A 21736-nucleotide genomic window follows, 5' to 3' on the forward strand; every position below is an offset into this window, starting at 1 on the left:
CAGGCCTTTTAAGAGACATTGTGGATTATGACAATGAGTACTGTGCATATGCCTATGTTGTGGCATTAAGTCCTACCACTGATAAGATAGGGAATCTGTGACTAGTTAGAGCCCAGACGGGTTAGGATTTTATTTTAGGTTTTCTTTTTCTGCACAATAAACTATCTTCGGCTAACTTCATGGCAACCCTGGACTGGTGTGCTGTTTTCTGGTTGCTGTGTGTTTTGGACGTGCCCATCTACCACAGGAGAGGGTACCCCTAATTTGATTATATATATATATATATATATATATATATATATATATATATATATATATATATATTATATATTATAAGTAGGATGAAGACAAACTTTGTTAGTTTATCCCCAGGTGCTTATTAACTGATATCCCTGGGTGTGTTCCTGTCTCTTTAAGCCAGGACCCATACTGTTGTTTAAAATTTATGTGCTATCTTGAGCCAAATCTGGCAGGTCACAGATCAATTTATCTGAGAGCCAATGTATGGACTGGCCTGATGGGAAGACCGTGAAGTGGTTGGTCAGCTTGACGGCTTGTTGCAATGTTTTGGAACTAACATTCCCTGTATTCAAAGGAATTGCAGTTTGAAAAGTAAGTGAGTGCTGAGTTTGTATGATCTTTTTTTATGTAGATGGTGCGGTCACATACCAAGGGCACCCCAGATGGTTGAGCCAATAAATATTACAAGTCTATCACAGGAATATGTACATTTATGCCTAAACAATATTGAGATCGATAAACATGGCATTCACCTATGTGTGCTAGAGGAACTAAGGGCCTGATTCAGCAGTAGACGCTAATGCGATCACAGCTGCAATTTCGCACAGAATGCAGCTGTGAAAATATAGTCATGCTGCCAAGGCTCAGCCAGCATAAATACGCCCACTGCTGCTTTCTCACATCCGTCCAATGTTGGTCTTCTGCGCAAACATCGGTACCATCGACGCACATCGGTCGGTCAGTCACGTAGGATTTACAACAAGTCTGGCCAGCTGCAAACACTGCAAGTCTCCCCACACGCAGATTGTTCTAATACTGCATCTGTTTATACGTATACACGTTGTCACATTTCGCTGTATCTGCATCCGTAATTGCCAATGCGTACGCTGCTGAATCAGGCCCTAAGTTCCACAATCATTAGACTATGGTTTCCCGCTCATAGCTACTGGGTCAGTGCCACAGGATTGGTGGAAAACCGTTTTGGAAATCGTATTTTTCATTTTATAAATGGAACAGATCTGAGCCATAAAATGATTGACTGCTGTTGCATTTAAATTATTCTCACGAGATTGTGAGGGATACAATTTAAAATATAAAATTTGTTAACACAGTGTCAACTTCAAGAAAGATTGTTCATGGTTAATAGATGTTGAGTTTCAAACTGGGCATTGGTTGAGCAATTAATTCCATGTATTTTCTGTTTGTGTCTGGTAAATGAGTTCTAGATCTAGAGTATTTATTTGTGGTGTACCACCAGACCTTAACATTTGAATACTTCAATTAATTACACCATAGATAGTGTATACTGTTAGGTATTTAATGATTACACTAATCAGAATATTGAGTAGCAGTGCTCTGTGCCAGGCAGCAGTTACAAAGGTGAATTATATCCTGAGATGTAATGTATGGAAAGGAGGATAAACGCATATTCGGAAAACATAATATTATCATTGTATGATATGAAAATTGAAAAACCATATTTTTCACTAATACAAGGGGTCATCGATTGCAAATAAAAGAGAGATGGATTTAACCACCAGTATAAGAAAGGGTAAGCTGTGGAATGCCTTGCTGCATCAGGTTGTGATAATAGAAGGTCAAACATGGATTGAATGCCTCCTTACAAAATGGTATGTGTAATTAGAATAAAATATTGTGGAGGTGACCCCTCCCATTCTCCCTCTCTCCTATACCGCCCTCTCCCCCCGCCTCCCCCTGTCTTTCTCTCTCCCCCCCGCACCCCCACCCCCTTTCTCTCCCCCTCCTTCCATATGAAGCTAAATTAGCAACTGTCACACTTGGGGTTTTGTTTTGTCTTCTTAGAATTTTTGAAGGGGTGAATTCAGTGGACCTCTGTCTTTTTACATCTAGGTGAGAACAGTCACCTACTAGAACTCGAAGTAGAACTCTTTGGATACAGTGACCCCATACCCACCATTTACTTCTCAGGAGTATGTGCATTGACACTGCTTTTAGAACATTACTGCTCCATTTACTAATATTCACTGCAAATATTACATTGGGATGGGATCGGTAATCCTCCATTGACAACTGTATCAACAAGCGAAAGCACAATCACATTTGACATGCGGTCTCATTGGAAGTTAAAGCAACACAAGTGTTTTCTGCGCCTTACTGTGTAATGAGAACACCTCTATTGAAAATGTGATTTCCGTGCCACCCTGCATATTAGACATTTCCTTATTACTTCAATTAGGCCTACATTATTTCTACATTATCAGTGCCTCTTTACCAGTGATAAAATAAATAGTGATTGTCTATAGCAGTTCCATGAGCAAGTCTCTAAGGGCCTTTCAGACAAGCCATTTAAGAACAATTGAACAGCCATTACATATGTCCCGATCAGTAGGGAATAGAGATGCAAGAAAAGCTCTGTTAAAGATGCATGGTTGGGGACCATTGATGCCTAAATCTATGTTTCTACTACAAACAATGATCACAAAACCCGCACTTCGTGTTTAAGCAGTAGATACATTTAGGCATGGTCATCAGCAGCCGATAAGGGTCGATTAATGTGTGGCCTGCTTTATACATGTCTGTATCCTTAGGGTTTGTGAATCACTGAGCATTCTGTAGCTCAGTATTCATGGCTTCTTATTTAAACACTTTCCCAGCTATTTTCACTTATGGTTGCTACAAGCAAGCGTCAGGAAATGAATGTTTGCCTGAAGGGCTTTTAAATACTTTGAACTATTGTATAGTTTGCAGCATTGATTTCTTTCACTAAGATATGCAATGCATACAGTATATAGCTAAAACATCCAGCAATGTTTTCCCATAATAATTTAGAGATCGCTGTCTAGAGATAACTCACCATACTGTGGTAGGGCAGCATACAATTATTGGGCAAGTTAAAGACCTTGTCATTGTATTTTCTCCCAATTATTTACAAATAGTTTTTGCATTGTTACCTGTAACTATTATTTTAGGTATTATTTGTATGTGTACATTTATAAGATTGTTTGATATGTAAAATGCTCAGGGTATAGCCTAAGGCAAAACAGCATGTGACTTAAGCCTTTGAGTAAACCATGAATTCAAGTCTGAACAGATTGTAAATTCCGCTAGACTCCCTGAATTACATTGTAGTGGGAGAGAGCAGTAAGTAGCTGGCTGCTGGAGTGGGAATGTACAGCTGCAGCCCAACTTTTATTGTACAAGTGACAATAACAAATATGTAACCTTTCTTAGCCTTTGTTTTACAGTACAATAAGGGGATGATTCTGAGTTGCAAGCACAGTGGCTGTAGTAGCCGGCATCCGCAGGGCCTGATTTACTAACTTATGCTACTGTGAGTACCTGTTCAACTAAGTTGGGGGTTCGTACGTGTGCAAGCGGAAACCAGTGCTGACCATTAAATTTACACCGACTGCTGTAATGGTGAGTACACACTATATAGATATATCTGCAAATGGTTGTTCGTACACACTGAACAACCATCATCTGTGCCTGCCCGCAGGTCCCGGCACCCAGGGGGCGTGTCCCGGTGGGCGGGGGGCATGTCCCGCCCCCCTCCTCGCAGCTGCCGCTGTGTGTCTATGGGCGGTCTGCCGACTGCCCGTACACACCTGCTGATGGACAGATATGTCTGCAGACATATCTGTCCATCGGCTGTGCAGCACAGCCAATGCGATATGTCGGTGAACGCCGATGTTCACCGACATATCGCGGGTACACACTTCCCGACGTGCATCAGATACTTTGGCCGATCAATTGATCGGCCAATGTATCTGTCAGTGTGTACCCAGCTTGACAGTCATCATTGGTATCTGCACTGGTACCAGCCCAAATGCTAGGTGCAAGAGATACAGTATGAGTTATTTATTTATCAACCGTTTCTTATACTGTATAGCACAGCATATTCCGTTGCGCTTTACAGGCTTCCCTTGCCCGTACGCACAACTCAGAATCGCATGGAGCTTTTTGGTAAACGCCACAAGTCAGGGTGTTTTATATGCAATATCATTGCCACCGCCCAGTTCATGCCCCGAAACGCCCTATATCACAGAAAGACAGATTTAGCCAAGTTTCGACAGACTCAGAATAGGACGGATATTAGAAAAGATGGGTACATTTTCATCTGCGCTTACGCTGTATGCAAAAACTCGCCGCTGAACAGAGAACCATGCTACTGAGAATAGCCGCTAAGTATACGGTTACAGTTTAAACGATGAGACATATACAGCTTTTTACTGTTGCTTCAGCCTCGCCTAATAGCCCCTCTTGGAGCACCAGGTCCTGTGCCATGCAGCTACGCCAGGCATCATTTTTATTCAAAATGTGCATCAACTAGAAGCTACAATGGGGTATACAACATTTATACATCTGTGTGCGTCTGAGTCTGTGTGAAAAGGGCTCCAATGCAGCAGCTGCAGTTTTTCCTCACGCCAAGTTCTGTTTCATCTGCGAATTTGTACGCGTGTAAAACACATTAATGTGCAGTTAAAATCGCAGCCTTGCCTCTGCAGTACGCGGTGAGTGGCATTTTGCTGCATCTGCGTTGCGACTAAAACGATAAATTTAAAGAAAAATACAGTACACTACTCTTCGGAGAGACTCAGTTGCGCCGGGTGTCTCGTGCCACATGATGTAAAAACGTCTAGTAAGTGAGGACACATCTGTAGATACTTTTGTTATTTAAAATAAATAAATAACAACAAAAATTGTGGGACTTGCCAAATCTATTTACATTCCAGTTACATAGAGACTAGTTAAATTCCAGGTACATAGGGACTTTTTCTACAGTATGTATACTATATACTGTAGAGACTATCATTCATGGGGGGAGGGACACTTATGAAAACTTGTGTAAAGGAAAAATGTAACCTACTCAAGATTTGTGCCCTGTGACAGATTCTAGCCTAATACATTATATAAGTAAAATCAAATCCATTTATTTACAATTAAATTAAGTCTTGTTTTATTGCTGTGTTCCCAATTGTGCAATGGTCAAAAGCGCAATGGAATATGCTGGTCCTATATAAATGTTAATAAATGTATTTAATTATATACTCCCTCTTAGAAATTTGTTTAGATGAGTGTTCTTATCAATAAATCATAAACTTCCTATTTATCTTGTAAAATTATTTTTTAAGGTTGGGCATAACTGGAAGTTCACCATTTTAAGTAAACTTCGTTTTCTGTTTATTCTTTTAGAAACATTCAGTAAATCGTATCTGCACAAGTTGTTATACAGTCAATTTTTCTGAATATATTATTTATTTTATTTGACATGCAATGTTGCATGTTCAATTAAACAAAGTAATATATCATCCATCATCTTCATCGATCCAGAATTTCAACTGGGCACGAATAGAATTGAATATGATATAATATTGCCTTGTCTTTACCAAGCAACAATAACAATGCATTAAAAAAAAAATCACCTCTCAGATTTGGGACTACCCTAAATACAGAGCTGTTCCCCGGCCCGGGTGCTTGAGCAGGCATAGCCAAACACGTAGGTGTGGCCATACCCAGTCGTTAACCATTTGACTTAAAATACTATGCTTTATGGTGGCATACGCCTTGAAGGGGGGCACTCAACCTCCTCCATGGCTGACCTAGGCCCCCTAGTCGAGTCTGGGCCTAGGAAATCGGTACCCTCCCCAGCCTCTTTGCACCCCTGCCTACATATGTCTATCTGTGTGTGTCTCTCTATAATTTAGTTACACGGAACGGATTACTCCGTATGGTAGAGGAAGTGAAGGATTTGCAATAAATTAAAGCCGTTTGTAACCTTATATGTTTTGAATTGTGTACGGTTTGTGAATTTGAGCTTTTAATTCATGGTAATCCTGTTACTGGAAATTCGCATTCCTGGCCTAATAACACCTTTCTGTAAAATTATTGGTATCATTATTATTACTTATAGTTATTTATATAGTGCACATAAGTTCCTGCCCCAGTGGAGCTTACAATATATGTTCCCTATCACTTGCACACACACTTGCACACTTGGGTTTATTTTTGTTGGGAGACAATTAACCTACCAGGTTTTTTTGGGGTGTGGGAGGAAACCGGAGCACCCGGAGGAAACCCACGCAAGCACAAGGAGAATATACAAACTCCACAGGCCATTATTTTAAATGAAGTTCCTTTTTATATTCTTTAACGACTATGCAGAGAATATAATGATACACACAATGCAGGTACTTTATGATGTACACCCAAGGTGCAACTTGAAACAGCATTTACCTGTTACACCTTAATGGTCCATCTAGAATACATGTCTCCTCTCCACAATCCGGAGCCACCTGCGTTAATGTATCCACCAATGTGCCGAGAAACAGAAAGCTCAGTTCAGCCATATTTAAGGCTTTCATTAATCATGATGGTTAAGGGACATGTGTGATATGTGTGTGAGAAACTTTGCATTATATTGCTCATAGTGTGCCTAGAAATGCACTTCTCTGCCATCCTATGGCTGCACAGACGGTGTAATGGTTAGTATTACTGCCTCACAGCACTGAGATTGTGGGTTTGATTCCCACCACGGCCCTAACTGTGTGGAGTTTGTATATTCTCCCTGTGCTTGCATAGTTTTCCTTCGGGTTCTCCGGTTTCCTCCCTCACTCCAAAAATATACTAATAGGTTAATTGGCTCCTAACAAAAAATTAATCCTAGTTTGTATGTGTGTGCGTGTACATGTGGTAGGGAATATAGATTGTAAGCTCCACTGGGGCAGGGACTGATGTGAGTGGCCAAATATGCTCTGTAAAGCGCTACAGAATATAAATAACTGTTAATAAATAAATAACTGGTAATAAATGAACTAGCTGAAGTACCTGGCGATACCTCTGTTTAAATCTTCACGTTATAAAGTTGAATTATGTGATGTCGTCCAAAGTTTTGCCCAGCGTCCCCAGGTTAAAGTTCTGCCACCAATGTGAGGTTCGACCGGTACCTCAATCCCCTAATATGTTTTCTGGGATCCAGTGTTACCACTCTGAGGTTTTTGTCCAAATCCATCCAGTGGAAGGCTTAGAACAGGCTCCCCGGGTCAAGGTTATGCCCTGCGTACACCAACGGGACAAAGCAACAATTGAAATGCAAACATTTTAATTCCCCCCAATGAGTATGAGGCCCCATGACATAGATAAAACCAGTGCAGGCTGGTCAATGAAGGGCTAGTTTCCTTTTTTTTCGGACAGGATGGGTTTGGAATTAGCCACCCTCACAGAGGATACCAGTGCCCTGCTGAGAAACACTGAGGCTGCACTTGATGCCCTTGATTGTAGGAGTTGGTTTAATTAACAACAACTTTGATGCTCCAGTGGTCTCAATATAATAAACATTCTTCTGCCCATTATACCCAGAGAAACGGACATGGCTGCCTTGCGTAATCTTAGACGCTGTTCACATTTTAGACTGCCAGATTCTTTGGATCCCCCTGGATGTGTGACTGTGCTAACTCCTCTCCAGGGGCATCTTAAGAAAGGAGGGGGCCCGTGTGCACGCCCCGTGTGGGGCCCGCTCCTCTCTCCCCGGTGGCCGGCAGCCATTATTAGACTCCGGGCACTAGAGTGTGTCCGGAGTCTACTGTGAATGCGAGAACGCCGGAAATATGGCCGCGGCGGGCATTTTCCGGTGTTCTGAGCAGCGCTGATACCCGACGCGGGACCACAGACAGGTAAGTTTAAACTAATATGGGTGCAGGGTGTGCGGTGCGGGGCCCGTGTGCCCCGCACACACTGCACCCATTATAGATACGCCACTACCCCTCTCCCAGACTGTAGGCCTGATTCAACAAGTACCGCAATTGTAAAGCTGCACGCAGGCTATAGATATATGATGTAATGCACGCAGGCAGCTTTGCAATTGCGTTCCTTGCAATTATGGTAATGCAGCAGGAGGCATCACGCCTCCTGCTGCATTACGTATCCGAGCTGCGTTGTCCAATGCAGCATCGGATACTCTGCGGACCATCGGCTGGTTGCGTGACCCATGGGCTCCCGCAGCCGGCCGCCACAGATTAGAGTAAGAGACGGATATCCTGGCCTCTTCCCTCCCCCCAACGGCGGCAACGCACCTCCATTTCAGGAAAAGGAGGCCATCGCCTACCCCTCCCCGCCCACAAATGCCAGAAGACACTCACTCACTAACTAACATATGTGTATATGTGTGTGTATGTATGTATGTATATATATATATATATGTATATATATATGTATATAGAATTATATGTGTGTGTGTGTGTGTGTGTGTGTGTGTGTGTGTGTGTGTGTATAAATGACAGGCTTAATCCACGGCTCTCAACTATCTGGGGTGCCCTTGGTATGTGACCACACCATCTACATAAAATATATCATACAAACTCGGCACTCACTTGCTTTTCATACTGCAACTCCTTTGAATACAGGGAATGTTGGTTCCAATATATTGCAATAATTTGTTAAGATGACCACCACTTCACGGTCATTCCCATCTGGCCAGTCCCTACACTGATTCTCAGATATATGATCTTGGTCTGCCACCTTTGGCTCAAGCTTGCATACATTTTAAACATGAATATGGGTCCTGGCTTAAAGAGGCAGCCAGGGATATCAGTTAATAAGCACCTGGAGAAAGACAAAAAAAAAGTCCAAAAATATATATATATATATATATATATATATATATATATATAGTCAAAAAGTCCCAAAATGTGTGATATATCTATATCCATTATAGTGGGAGCAATGGGTTTTTTGGTTTTGACCCACATGTCTGTGAGGAGGGTAGGGAAGGAACCTCTGGTTGGATTTTAGCATGGCAGAGGGGCTCCATACTAACACCTCAGGCTATATAACACTGGAGCCGGTTGGGGACCATGTGGTCTATTAACTAAGCCTTGGATGGAGATAAAGTCCCAGCCAATCAGCTCCTAACTGTTATGTGACAGGCTATGTTTGAAAAATGAAAGGAGCTGATTGGCTGTGACTTTATCTCTGTTCAATTTATCTCTTTCAAAGGCTTAGTAAATAGACCCCATGTGTGTGAGTGCACATTTCCAGTTTTCAGAATTTTATTATTATTATTGTTGCTATTATTATTATTCTACATAGTGCATTTTTAATGGGAACTGTTTTCTCATTAAAAGTATAGAACAAGACCCGATTTCAACTTTTATGAGATTATGCAGAATTCAAGTACTGTTGCTAAGTGGGAATGGCTGGCATGATAGGTAAGGCTAATTAAAATACACTCTCTTTATCCCATTACGTGATTGTAATAGCAATTGATGCACTTATGGGTATATTTACTAAAGTGCGGGTTTTCATAGCAACCAATCATATTGTAAGATTAGTAAATATATTACTCTGTACTTTGCTAGGGTTGCCATCATTAGATTAGTCTCCTCCCTTTTAGCTATGCAGGTAAGCCAGAATTACCAAAATCTGGAGGCAGCCAGGTGGGCACAGCACGGATTATAGCGAGGGGGTGTGTGACACAAGTTTGGGGCGCAGCGCGGGGAGGGGGGGGCGTGACTGCGTCATCGTGGCCCTGTTCCCGCTACACAATGCCAAGATTACCGACATTGTGTAGCAGGGGGCGGGGCCATGAGGACAGCGGAATCCCCCTTACCGCCCACTTGTATTGTATAAGTGGGCGGCTGTGGGGGTAAGGGGTCACTGATGGGGGGGCAGGTGGTTGCCGATCGGGAGACTTATCCACCTTTCCGGATGTCCGGGAGCGCCGCCCAATTTTCTGGAGCCTCATGGTCATATTGGGAGGATAGGCAGGTATGAGATAAGCCTATGTTGTGCCTCAAATCAATACACATTCCCCATTATTTTTTTGGCTATGCCCCTGTTTTACTCTCAAGACCCCCGATATGAGGAGGTAAGAATACGCCTTAATATGCATCTAGGTGCATTTGCACAATTCAAGGTGCACAGCATTTCACTACAGAGCTGCCATTCTGCCCTTCATAAATAAGCTCCAGGGGTAGTTTTACTAAATCCTCCAAAAAATGGTGGTGTAGTCCATAGCAACCAATCTGATTTATAGCAATCATTTGTCAATTGTATCCTAGATAATGATAGACAGAATCTAATTGATTGATATGGACAATTAGTGTTCACTCTAGCTCCGGCGGCACGATTGTTGCGTTCTGCGCATGTTTGAAGACCCCACTGCGATTGGGACTGCGATCGCAGTGACTACGCAGACCCATCGCAGAGAGATTGACAGGAAGTGACCGTGTGGGGGTGGTGACGGGGCGTAGGGGTGGTCGGCGAAACACAGGCATGCCAGTGCGTTTGAACGCCGTTACAGGGGTGTACATAAATTGGCCATTACTAAATCTACCCCCCTGTTTTTTCCCTCAAACTAAAGCACCAATATAACAAAGCAATATTTATGTCTACATATTCTACTAAATATTATGGTTTTATTATATTGGTGAAAGCTTTAATTTACGGAATAGGGTTATTTTTACATTAAGGTACACTGGTGCTATTGATGTCTACAGGGCCATAAATAGGGGGTATGCGAGTGGTGCCCTGTGGATGGCACTGCCACTCACCCTTGGCCCCTGCAACTGACTAGCAGTAGGCTGTTACGGCACCCTGTAGCCAGAATAGCTGCTGCAGTGCCTCCAGACGTGCACACTGCAGCTCTTACAGCCCCCCGAAGCATCCTGAGGATAAACCGGTCAGTGCTGTAAATCCTGGTGCTTCTGGCCCCACCCCCTCCACATGATGTAATATACCCAGAGGGCATGGCCAGCACAGGTCACAGAAAAGCACTGTTCTGATGCTGGCTGTCTATTAAAAAATTTTACCTTTAGTTCTTTTGAGCAATAGCTCAGTAGTTTCCTTTTACAATAACGGGTGTAAATGCAATGTAAAACACATTTCCTTTTCTATTACATAATAAAACTATTATAGGAAAAAGTAAGGTTTACTATTTTTGTTGTTGTTGAAAACACTATATTTAAAGAGAGTGTATTGCAAACCTTTGTGCCTGTCTTTTAGCAGCTTGTTCATACTTGTATTCTTTAAAGATTTTTGCTATTCATCGTGAATACCTGGTATTGCTGACCTTTTCACTTCTCATTTGTTTCTATAGAATGGCATTGCCTTTAAGCCAGTTCTGTTGCCGTGCTAAATAACAGGATGAAAAGGATCTTGTGCTTTTGTGCTCTTCTCTTATTTAATGTGTATTTTATGGAGGTTATATTAAACAAATATATTTGTATTGTTGAGACTTTCAGCTATATTTCTAAGCAGAGATGAAACAATAATGTAGACTGTAGCAGCCTGTTGATTAAGTCTTAATTTAACAAGCCAGCAAACCTGTGTGTATATTAATGCCACCAATAGAATGACTCCCAGACAGGGATGTAGTCAGCATCACGGGGTGCGGGATGCCGACGGTCTAAATACCGGTGCCGGAATCCCGTTAGCGTCTGGATCCCGGCACCAGTATCCCAACCGCCAGCATCCCGAAGGTAATATGTCGTCTGATCATGCGGATCACTCCTGGCATCGACAAGTGTGTGTACGCATATGCCGATGCCAGTACCCCGCCGGGTCCCATCGCTAATGAGGTTGGTACACACTAGACATTGTCTAGTGTGTACCGGCTTTTAGAGAAGAAGACAAACACTAAAGCTGGGTACACACTAGATGGTATGTCGTCCTATCTGGCAGATCTGGCCGACATATCGTCCATATTGGCAAGGTGTATACACTGTGACCAAACATGCACGCTCCCGCAGGCCGTTCATCGCATTGACAGATGGAGCCTACCTGCTGCTTAGTCTGTCAGTTTGGTGAACGACCGGCTGGTGAATGACATATTATGTGGTCGTTCACCAGATTGTGCGGTGTCAAACAGCCGCACAATAAGTCGTTCATCGCATCGTGCGTCGGCCAGGAACACACATCGTCTAGTGCAGTGATTTTCAACCTTTCTTAACTCGCAGCACACCGAACACGATTTAAAAATTGCCAAGGCACACAATCAGTCCCCCACTGGAAAAAAAACACACACACTGGCCCCCACGGGGAAAAAACACACACAGGTACAAATATATAACACATTGCTCCCCACAGAAAAAAAATAACCATGGCTGGCCCCCACGGAAACAAACAAACAAAAAAATAGCTCACCACAAAAAAATTATTGGCTGGTCCCCACAGAAAAATAGCAACCATATTGATCCCCATCAAAAACAAAAACCTGTTACTCACACAGTGCAGAGCTGTCAGCATTCGAGCGGGCGGGCGTGCAGGCAGCCGGACGGGAGGTAGGGAGAGCGGGCTGGCTGGCGGCTAACGGTGCGTGTGTGACCTGTGATGTCACGCTGCCACATCTAGGCAGGTCATGGCCTGGGCGCGCCTGAGCCTCCCTGAGGAGCTCAGCGGCAGCCCGGTCCGCAGTACTGTAATATGACCGGCGGCTCTGACCAGCGCGGCACACTTCACAACGGCCCGCCGCACACTAGTGTGCCATGGCACAGCGGTTCAAAATCGCTGGTCTAGTGTGTACCCAGCAAAAGGGGCTTCCTCGCTATAGCCATTTGCAAATTAGTAGTCCGTAGGCTACTAAAGGATAACACGATCAGGAGACGGCTTTGCAGCCCTCATAGAAAACCATGGGGCTAAGACAGCTGTCGGTAATGGTATCCCCGTCTGTGGTACATTTGGGGGATACTTAACATTTGCAGATATTCTCCAAAAATGGGTGTTTTCAGGGAATATACCGCAAATGTTATTTGATAAATAGGCCCCTTAAGGAGAGGCCATGAAAGGACACATAACACGGTGGAAATTAATTGAAAAATAACACATTACGGTAAAGTGAAAACCGTTTCCTATCAGTTTTTTTTTAGATGACCATGAATATAAGCCAAGGCCAAAGTTTAGACTCTGTTGGTATGTATTTACCATCTCCGGAATTTAGACATGGAAATTCTTTTTTGCCTTTACTTGACCAAAATCCTTTTATCAAGTCAAAGTTAAAGTTTTCCAACTGATGTACACGATGATTGAGTATTACTAAAAATTTGTTCTTGGAGCAGTGGTGCTCCTGGGTGTGTACTAAGCAGCAATCTCTGGGGTGCAGGTTTTTGTGGCTTAATTGTTGTTTTCACTGTTATTGTGTACTAAAAATGTTGTACAAAAGAAAGTCTTCACTCAACATCTCCAACCAGTGGTGGTTTTAGCAAATGTACCAGGTGTTTTTTGGTTTAACAAACCCTGTGGTGCAATAGACAGAACAAGGTCCAAGCTCTATTTGTCTTCAGCTAATACGTAATTATTTGTTTGGCTACAGGTACCAATGCAGTTTACATTTTTCATGCAGGTCTAAACTACTAGTCTAATATGATCCAAATACTAATAATGTATGGGTGAGTGCATATATTAATTGCTTTCAATGTAGTTTTTGCATTGTCCAATTAAATTGCATCTGATTATTTTAATCCTTAATCAGAAGTGTTAAGTAAGCATTTGGGATGTGGTCACAATGTTGACGGTCACTATGTCGACAGTACATTGTGCACAGTTATGATGTCCACATTGTTGAAATGTCAACAGCTAACCTGTCGACTTCTGTAAAATATCACAATGTCAACATCACAATGTAGACAAGTAAAATAACACAATTTAGCAAAATGCCGACATTTGGGTTGCTGACACAACAGCCGGTTTTGCTATATTATTCGTAACCTTTGACTAAAGCCATAATATCCGGGTTACGGTACTTACCTCCGCAACCGCCACATCAGTGTTTGTCGACACGCTGAACATAATCACATTTATGGCAATGTTGACATTTTAAACATCAACGAAATATACCAAACCCAAACATTCCAATATAACTTGTACAAGGTTAGAATATTTTAGACTATATTTAGTTGTATAGTGGGCCTGATTGAGATATGTACGTAATGCAGAAAGTCTCGAAGGTGAGCTGTTATAGGCCGATTACGCATGCGCACACTCCATGGTACCTTAGCAATGCTGCTCGCAGTGAAGGTTTCTTTGCAAAGTGATTGACATTCAGGACTGTGGGGGAGTTGACTGGGAGGGCTGCAAAACGCAGCATGGCGCCAACATTTTTGGGACATGTCTCAGCCTATAACTGCGATCCCATGTGAAGGTAAAGTGCTTCCGGCAGCCATTCTACACGACCTTAGGGCTACTCAGATGGGCGATTATCAAATGATCTGCGACGGTGGCTGTGTATGTGTACGCAATTGCTTGGCTTTGTGATAGCCCCGAAGGGCGTCTCTATACTTAATCCCGGCAGCTGCAACATTTAAATCGTATGCAGGAACAGAGCTTGCGATAAAGCTCTGTTCCTGCGAATCCACTTCACATACTTTTCACTGTATTTTCCTAAAAAAAAGCATGCGCCGCTAGCCCCCCACCACCGACACCCCCCTGAAATCAGGTAAGTGTTTTGTTTTGTTTTTTTTAACTATTTTTTTTTCCCCCAGTGATCAGCTTGTGATTTATTTAGACCACACAGCTGATCACAGGGGTCGGCTCCCGGCTCTGCTCTGCCTGTCATAATGGAGCAGGAGTCGGGGGACCAGTGGGAAAGCCCTGAAGATGGCGTTATTATCACAGGGCTTTCCCACTTATTTTTTTAACAATTTATTTTTAGTATATCTCAGGCAGATCCCATTTCCCATTACAAGTATGTGATCTGCATACTAAAAATATGCGAATAAAAGGGCATAGAGTAGTTTTTCATGAAAACGTCTCTAATTTCCCTTTAATAAATTCATACGATACTAAAATAATTTTTTTTCTTTTTTAGTAAAAATAATATTGATAAATAGCCCCCATAGTGTAAAAGACACAGATGCACAAGAGTATCAGGACCTCATTCAGAGGTGGTCGTTGCGGCCGCTCGGTCGTACGCCACCGATGTTCGCTAAACTGCTCATGCATAAAATTTGCAATGCGCGTGCACAAACTAGCTATTACGATCAGAAAATGCTCTCTCCTTGAACACAGCCAGGTCGTTAGTTTGAGTGACAGAGTGAGGCGTTTGTGGGTGGTAACAGGGGAAAGTGCTTGTGAACGGGGGAGTGGAGATCCGAACGCAGGCATGCCTGACTATGCAAACGGCATTTTATGGGAGTGCATGATTAACTAAGTAGTGTCACGGCGCTTGTGACATGGGAGGTTTTTACACTGACTTGATCATAGTGCTTAAGAGAGGGTATGGTCAACCTTAAGCTCTACGACCAGCTCCGATGGTTCCCGATGGGCTCGATTAATCCTTATATGCCCGGAGATGACGTGTATTGCGAACCAGAAGGAGGCGTGTTTTTAGTCTTACGGCCGCATCCTCCCCTCGCTCTTCCAGCTAACGATCCCATCTTAACGACGCAACTTGCGAGCGCTTCATTTGCATATCCGGCCCCTTTTACCTTACGACCGAGCGGCCGCAATGACCGACTCTGAATGAGGTCCTCATCCCCATCATCTTTAATGCAGTATAAGAAGATCTTTGTTAAAAATGCGTTTAACTTCTGTTTTATTTTTTAATACAAAAAGGAACATTTTACACCACCTCCTAAAATCAATTACTCTAATTAAAATCCAGTGTTGCTGGAAATACAGCCATGTTGCCACGTTCTGTTCACTATTAGACTCTTAGCTGAATGGCTTTTTAATTTTTATTTGTACATGTGCCCCTATAACTCATGTTATTGATTTATGTTAGGTTGTTACAATCTGACTATACTTTTAGTCACTTGAAAAACATCAGCCATGTATGAAAGTTGGACTGAGAACAGGGGGCCTGATTCAGAGACGGACGCTCTGAATCAGGGCGTTTTTTGTTTTATGTTTGGAGCGGCCTCCTGGCCGCTCGCATAGCTGTGGGTGACCACCCACAGCTATAGCGAGCGGCCAGGTTGATGGTTGCGTTGGTCAAGACCATCGCGACCAACAGGCTTGTGACGAGACCCTTGTGGTAGGGTCTCGTGGCCACAAGCCCCAGAGAGCTTCTGGCTCTAATAGAGCTGGAAGCTCTCCCACTGACATCACTGGTGATGTCAGTGGGGACGCCCACAAACGGCAGGCGTTCGCTTGGGAACCCCCCAGTTTGTGAAGCCACCCCCCGGCCACGCCTACCAAACGGGTCGAGCTGTCAAAATCACCATCGACAGCTCATCCCCTTTGGTGCGAGACCCGGAGCGATGGAGCACCAGTCGCTAGCCGGGGTCTCGCGCATGCGCATTCCCAGTGGGCAAACATTGACCTGGTTGCGAGCGCTCAGAACTTGCGACCGGGTCTGAATCAGGCCCAGAGTCCAGTTTACACCTTACACTCATTTCATATATAATGCCTAGAAATTATAACTAGAACAACTCCACTTCTAATTTAAGTGAAGTAATTACTGGCTTTTTCAATAGAAGTAGCATGCAAAGACCATACCCACATTGACTAATCTGGTCAATCTATGAATTTAAGTGGATTATAAAGGAAACAGCAATTCTAGTTTTTTTTTATAGTTATATCCGAAACGTGCAGCGCTCTGGAGGCTATTAAAAACGTACCCTTAGTAACTCCAGCAGAGAGGTGTCCTGACCTCCTAAAATAACACATTATATAAAAATTGGTGCTCTCCAGGGTGCTGGTAGTATCCTGCTCAATCTAATCTCTTAAAGTGCATACACACAACGATTTTTTGAACGATTATCGATAACGATATTGTTCAATCGTTGAAAATATTGTTCACTTTCTGAGTTAAAACGATGAACGATTATCCTTCATGCGCGTTCACCTTTGTAGTTCAGTCAGACTGACCAACTCAACGATTTTCAGTAAGGGAATATGCAAAAATCGTTTGTAGTTAAAAAAAATCGCTCATTACATTTAGTAAATGAACGATTTTAGTAAACGATTTTCGTTCATTTTTTCCCTTGAAAAAATTTACGAAAATCGTTTGCTAAAATCGTTCATTTACTAAACCGTTGTGTGTGTGTGCAGCTTTAGTCTTTGGCAACCTTACCTATTCAAGATCTCACAGGACATTGACATTAATAATATATGCTCCTATTCTTCTCAACTGTATATATGGAGTAGCTAGGTTAACACTGTATTACTATTGACTACTGGACGATTGTCTTTATAATAAGAACATTGGCCCTCATTCAGAGCCGCTCGTTAGCGGCAGTACGCTCGTTCCGAGCGATGTTTGCACATCTGCGCATGCGTACGCGTTTTAGTACGCATGCGCGAACCAGTCAGTGCGGCCGAAAATCCTTTGTACGCTATATAGCGAGTGCCTGCTATTTTGAGTGACAGAATGAGGCGTATGTGGGTGGTAACAGGGGAAGGTGCTTGAAAATGGGGAGTGGAGATCCGAACGCAGGCGTGCTTAAAGGTCAAAACGGGCGTTTTATGGGTGTGTATATTTAAAACAGCAGCGTCATTGACCACGTCACTGGGTTATTTTATAGCCAGAACTGCACGCAAATTTGTGGTAGCAAACACCAACCACAAGAATAGCGAGCAGTTCATACGCTGGTCGATGTACTCGATTAATCTAATAAATAGCGGACATGACGTAGGATGCGAGCGGCCAGGGGGCGTTTTTAAGAAATAAACGAGCGTATGTTTTGCACGCTCGTTCAGACTTAGAGGTGGGAACAGACAGCAATGTGCGTACGGATCATTTGAATAGCCACCCCTTGTTTTTAAACGAACGACCGCAAATAGCGAACGGCTCTGAATGAGGGCCATTGTCAGCCAATACCAGCAGATCACATTATCACTATATTAGATTGAGTAGATTGATATACCAGCACCCCAGAGTGCACCAATTTCTATATAATATGTATTTTTTTTATTTATATTTAACATTTGCTAATTAAAAGCTGTTTCAGTATAAAACAAAACAAACAAAAATGTAGGACCCCATTTCAGAGCCAGTCGCAAAGCGGCTTTAATATAGACAGGTATTGGCCATTCTCGTAGTCCTCATAGAAAGCTATGGGTACTGCTGCTGTTATTGGAAACTGAAGGACCATCACAGATATCTGATATCTGCTGCAAATAGCCCCCATAGTCCATACCATACTTCAGTATTGCGGAAAGCCTCAGAAAATGACAAATTTTGAAAGATTGGCCACAAACACACTATGATTAATATGTCCTTAAGTGCTGATGTCATTCTAGGCACCTTATATGTACAATTGTGTTTAATTGTGTGTACCTGACTTATTAAGAGGTGAGTGAAACTATTTGGATCTGGTAAATCTTTTAAGTAATTTCACTAAGAGCAGGGGTGGCCAAAGCGTCGACCGCAGTCACTCAACAAGTCGATCACGTTGGCACGTCCAGCAGCAGTTACCAATAAGGATCAATGTGATTCTTATTGGCTGCTGCACCGAATTGAAGCCGTGGCTAGCTGAAGCCACAGTGGTCTCTTCGGCTGTAACTGTGACAGCAATAGCCAATAAGAATTGGGCTGATTCTTATTGTCTGAGGCCATGGGCGGGCTGGGCCAGGGGAGAGGGTGCCATCTACCCACCAGGCCGGTACGGCAGCAGGCATGGGTGGGGGCTTTGTTGTGGGTTTATGGTAAACTGAGACCATGCTATCCAGGAAGAAGAGGCTGGGGGACGCGCAGAGCGACAAGTGGGTGATAGCTACAGGTACTACCACCACTGGGATGTTACCATTACCTGTCCCACTTTCCTACTGTCATGTAATGTCATGTAATGCACACATCTCCAGATAGAGGGCCTGATTCAGTATGGATCGTAATTGCGATCGCAGCTGCGAAATCTCACGCAATGCAGCTGCGAAAATCTGCCACAGCTCAGCCAGCATAGAGACGCCCACTGCTGCTTTCTCAATACCCCGCACTCCTGTGTATACATTGTTACCATCGAAGCACATTGGCCAGTCATGCACAATTACAGCAGGTCTGACCAGTCACAGAATCTGCAAGTCTCGTCGCACGAAGCGAGTACTCAAGCAGCATATGCAATCACAGTGGCTAATTTATGCACGCCCATGCAACGGCGTTCAAACAAACACACGTCTGCGTTTCTCCAGCCACTCCCTCGTTACTCTGCGATGGATTCCTATATGCGTGCGTAATTGCAGTGCGATTGCAGCACACGCGCAATGCGGTGCATACGCATGCACAGTACTGAACAATTGTCCGATCTGCGTACGTAGTTGCAATTGCATACGCTGCTGAATCAAGTCCAGAGTTCCATGTCAGTGGTAAGTCAAAGTTGAATTTTCATTGCCAGCACACCTTGTGAATGGCAGTGGTGTAACTAGGGTATTTGGAGCTCAGGGCAAATAAAAAAAACCGGAGAAAGTAGGTCGCGCGTGCCGAAAAAGTGTGCGTAGTTACATGCCACTAGAAAATGGGGACGTGGCAACTTATGCAGTGCTCCTTATACAGTGCCCCAGTAGTAGTCCACCCCTATGCAGTGCCCCAAGTAGTAGTCCTCCCCTATGCAGAGCCCCAAGTAGTAGTCCTCCCCTATGCAGAGCCCCAAGTAGTCCCCCCTCCCCCCAGCAGTGGTCCCTGAAGTGCCCCAGTAGTAGTCCGCCCCCCAGCAGTGCTCCCAGTAGTGCCCTTTATATAGTGCTCCCAGTAGCAGTGCCCCTCATATAGAGCCCCCAGTAGTAGTCCCCCCCCCCCTATGCAGTGCCCCCAGTAGTGGTCCCCCCTATGCAGTGCCCCCAGTAGTAGGCCCCCCTATTCAGTGCCCCCAGAAGTGCCAGGCAAAGACACACAAAAAACACCAAACATTTGAATCCTCATTCCTGCCAGCCGCCGTCCGCTCCTTCGTCCTCCCGGGCCGGCCCGCTCTGCACCATGGGAGAGACGTTGTGACGTCTCTCCCATCACCCACTGCGGGAGCCGGAAGATGGAGCTCATGAGTGAGCTCCAGTCTGGCTCCGGCAGTGGGTGCAGCAGTCAGAGAGTCTGTCTGGCTTTTATTGACTGCCAAAACAAACACACTGCCACCGGGTAGCACGAGTGTACTAGCCGGTGGCAATGTTTGTTACTATGTAGTGCAGTGCGGTCCGCACTACACTGATCTGTGTCCTGGACAGTGGCCGGCGGTCCGACGGCGCCCAGGGCACGAGCTCTGCTCGACCTCCCCTAGATACTCCACTGGTGAATGGTAATGCTTTGTTATTGATTTTAGGCAAAACCTCTATTTCGGAAAAAAAATTAGCAAGCTGGGCACAAAGTACGTACTAGTCAGGAAAAATCTGCCACAGTTATGAAGCAAATGTGTTGCCTATATTAAAGTGTCATCCCTCATTCCCACTCCAGCTATATTCGTTTTGTGACCTGTGACCTGCACTGTATTGAAGAAAGCCTCATAGTTTTTTTTTGTTTTTTTTCTGTGAGGGCCAATGTGTTTAATTTTTATAATGTGGATCCAATGTGTGATTTTAAACCGTCCCCATGACGGTTGCTGTGAGTTCATGCCCCCTTTTTGCACACCACGCCCCCATTTTTGCATGTCATGCCCTCTTTTTTGGGCTCGCACCTACAGTACGAGCAAATTACATAGTTGGTAGATCACAAAAGATTTTTTAGCTTTATAAGTAGGTCACTGAGTCCAAAATTTAGAGGGTCGTCCTTTGCAACTCCGTGTAATATGCATACTACGCCATAGCTAGGTTAGAAACTCCTCTTCAAACAGGACAGGGCAGCACAAAGTGATCAGTCATTGAACCAATGCTGCCTAGATGCTATTCTTCCATTTCAGTCAGATACTTCTCTCCTGGTATGTGCCAGGTTCCTATTGCACCAGGCAGATTAATAAGAACTTGAAATAGACACATATACAATAGAGAAATTAGACTGAGCATGGAAAAGTTGGCTGTCTAGCAGGATATAGGCCCGTATTCAATATGAGCCGAGCCGCGATACTTTTTCGCGGCCTGGACCTTCTGCCTACTTCGCCTGTTAGGCGGAAAAGTATCGCGTGCGTGCACGCTTTACCTTGTATTCAATATGACAGTACGCAAAAACAGCACCCGGCAAAACTGAAACAGGCGGAAAGTGCTGTCAGATTTGGGGAAATCAGTCTGACACCCCCCAAAAGATGCTCTGATATGGGGGTTCACTATGATACTCCCCGATTTGTCTTGCTGAAGGTATTTTGGGTTTTTAAACAGGCTCAATAGCTGCTAAATAGCGTTTTTCAATACGTGGTGCAGAATAGTATTCAGGAGTATTTTTTTTATGCAAATAACTATTCTCAGCAAATTTGGGGTACTTGAAAATGGGAGTCTGCATATTTCTAAGTTTCTAAAGTGTACTTGTAAAAATCTTGATAAATCCACCTTCCGCAAGCACCTGCAATCAAAAAAACACTTTGGGGCATACTTGGGAGTCAAGTTCGTTAGTTTTTAACTTTGAAAAAGGGGGCAAAAAAAAATATGGGGTACAAAGTCATTTTTTGGGGGTCCTTAAGTGTTTTTTTTTTATTTTTTGACACAGTTTACCTTTGGGGGACTGTCTGAA

The 21736-nt window shown here is 43.7% G+C and overlaps 1 protein-coding gene across 1 annotated transcript in view; it reads left to right on the top strand.

The window, feature by feature from the left end:
• CARMIL1 (capping protein regulator and myosin 1 linker 1) overlaps positions 1-21736 on the top strand; it is a 390597-nt gene that overhangs the window by 32189 nt on the left and 336672 nt on the right. The gene's annotated exons all lie outside the window — the stretch shown is intronic.

The sequence above is a fragment of the Taudactylus pleione genome, unplaced genomic scaffold (genome assembly GCF_031769625.1).
Source record: "Taudactylus pleione unplaced genomic scaffold, aTauple2 ptg000179l, whole genome shotgun sequence".
Taxonomy (NCBI): Eukaryota; Metazoa; Chordata; class Amphibia; order Anura; family Myobatrachidae; genus Taudactylus; species Taudactylus pleione.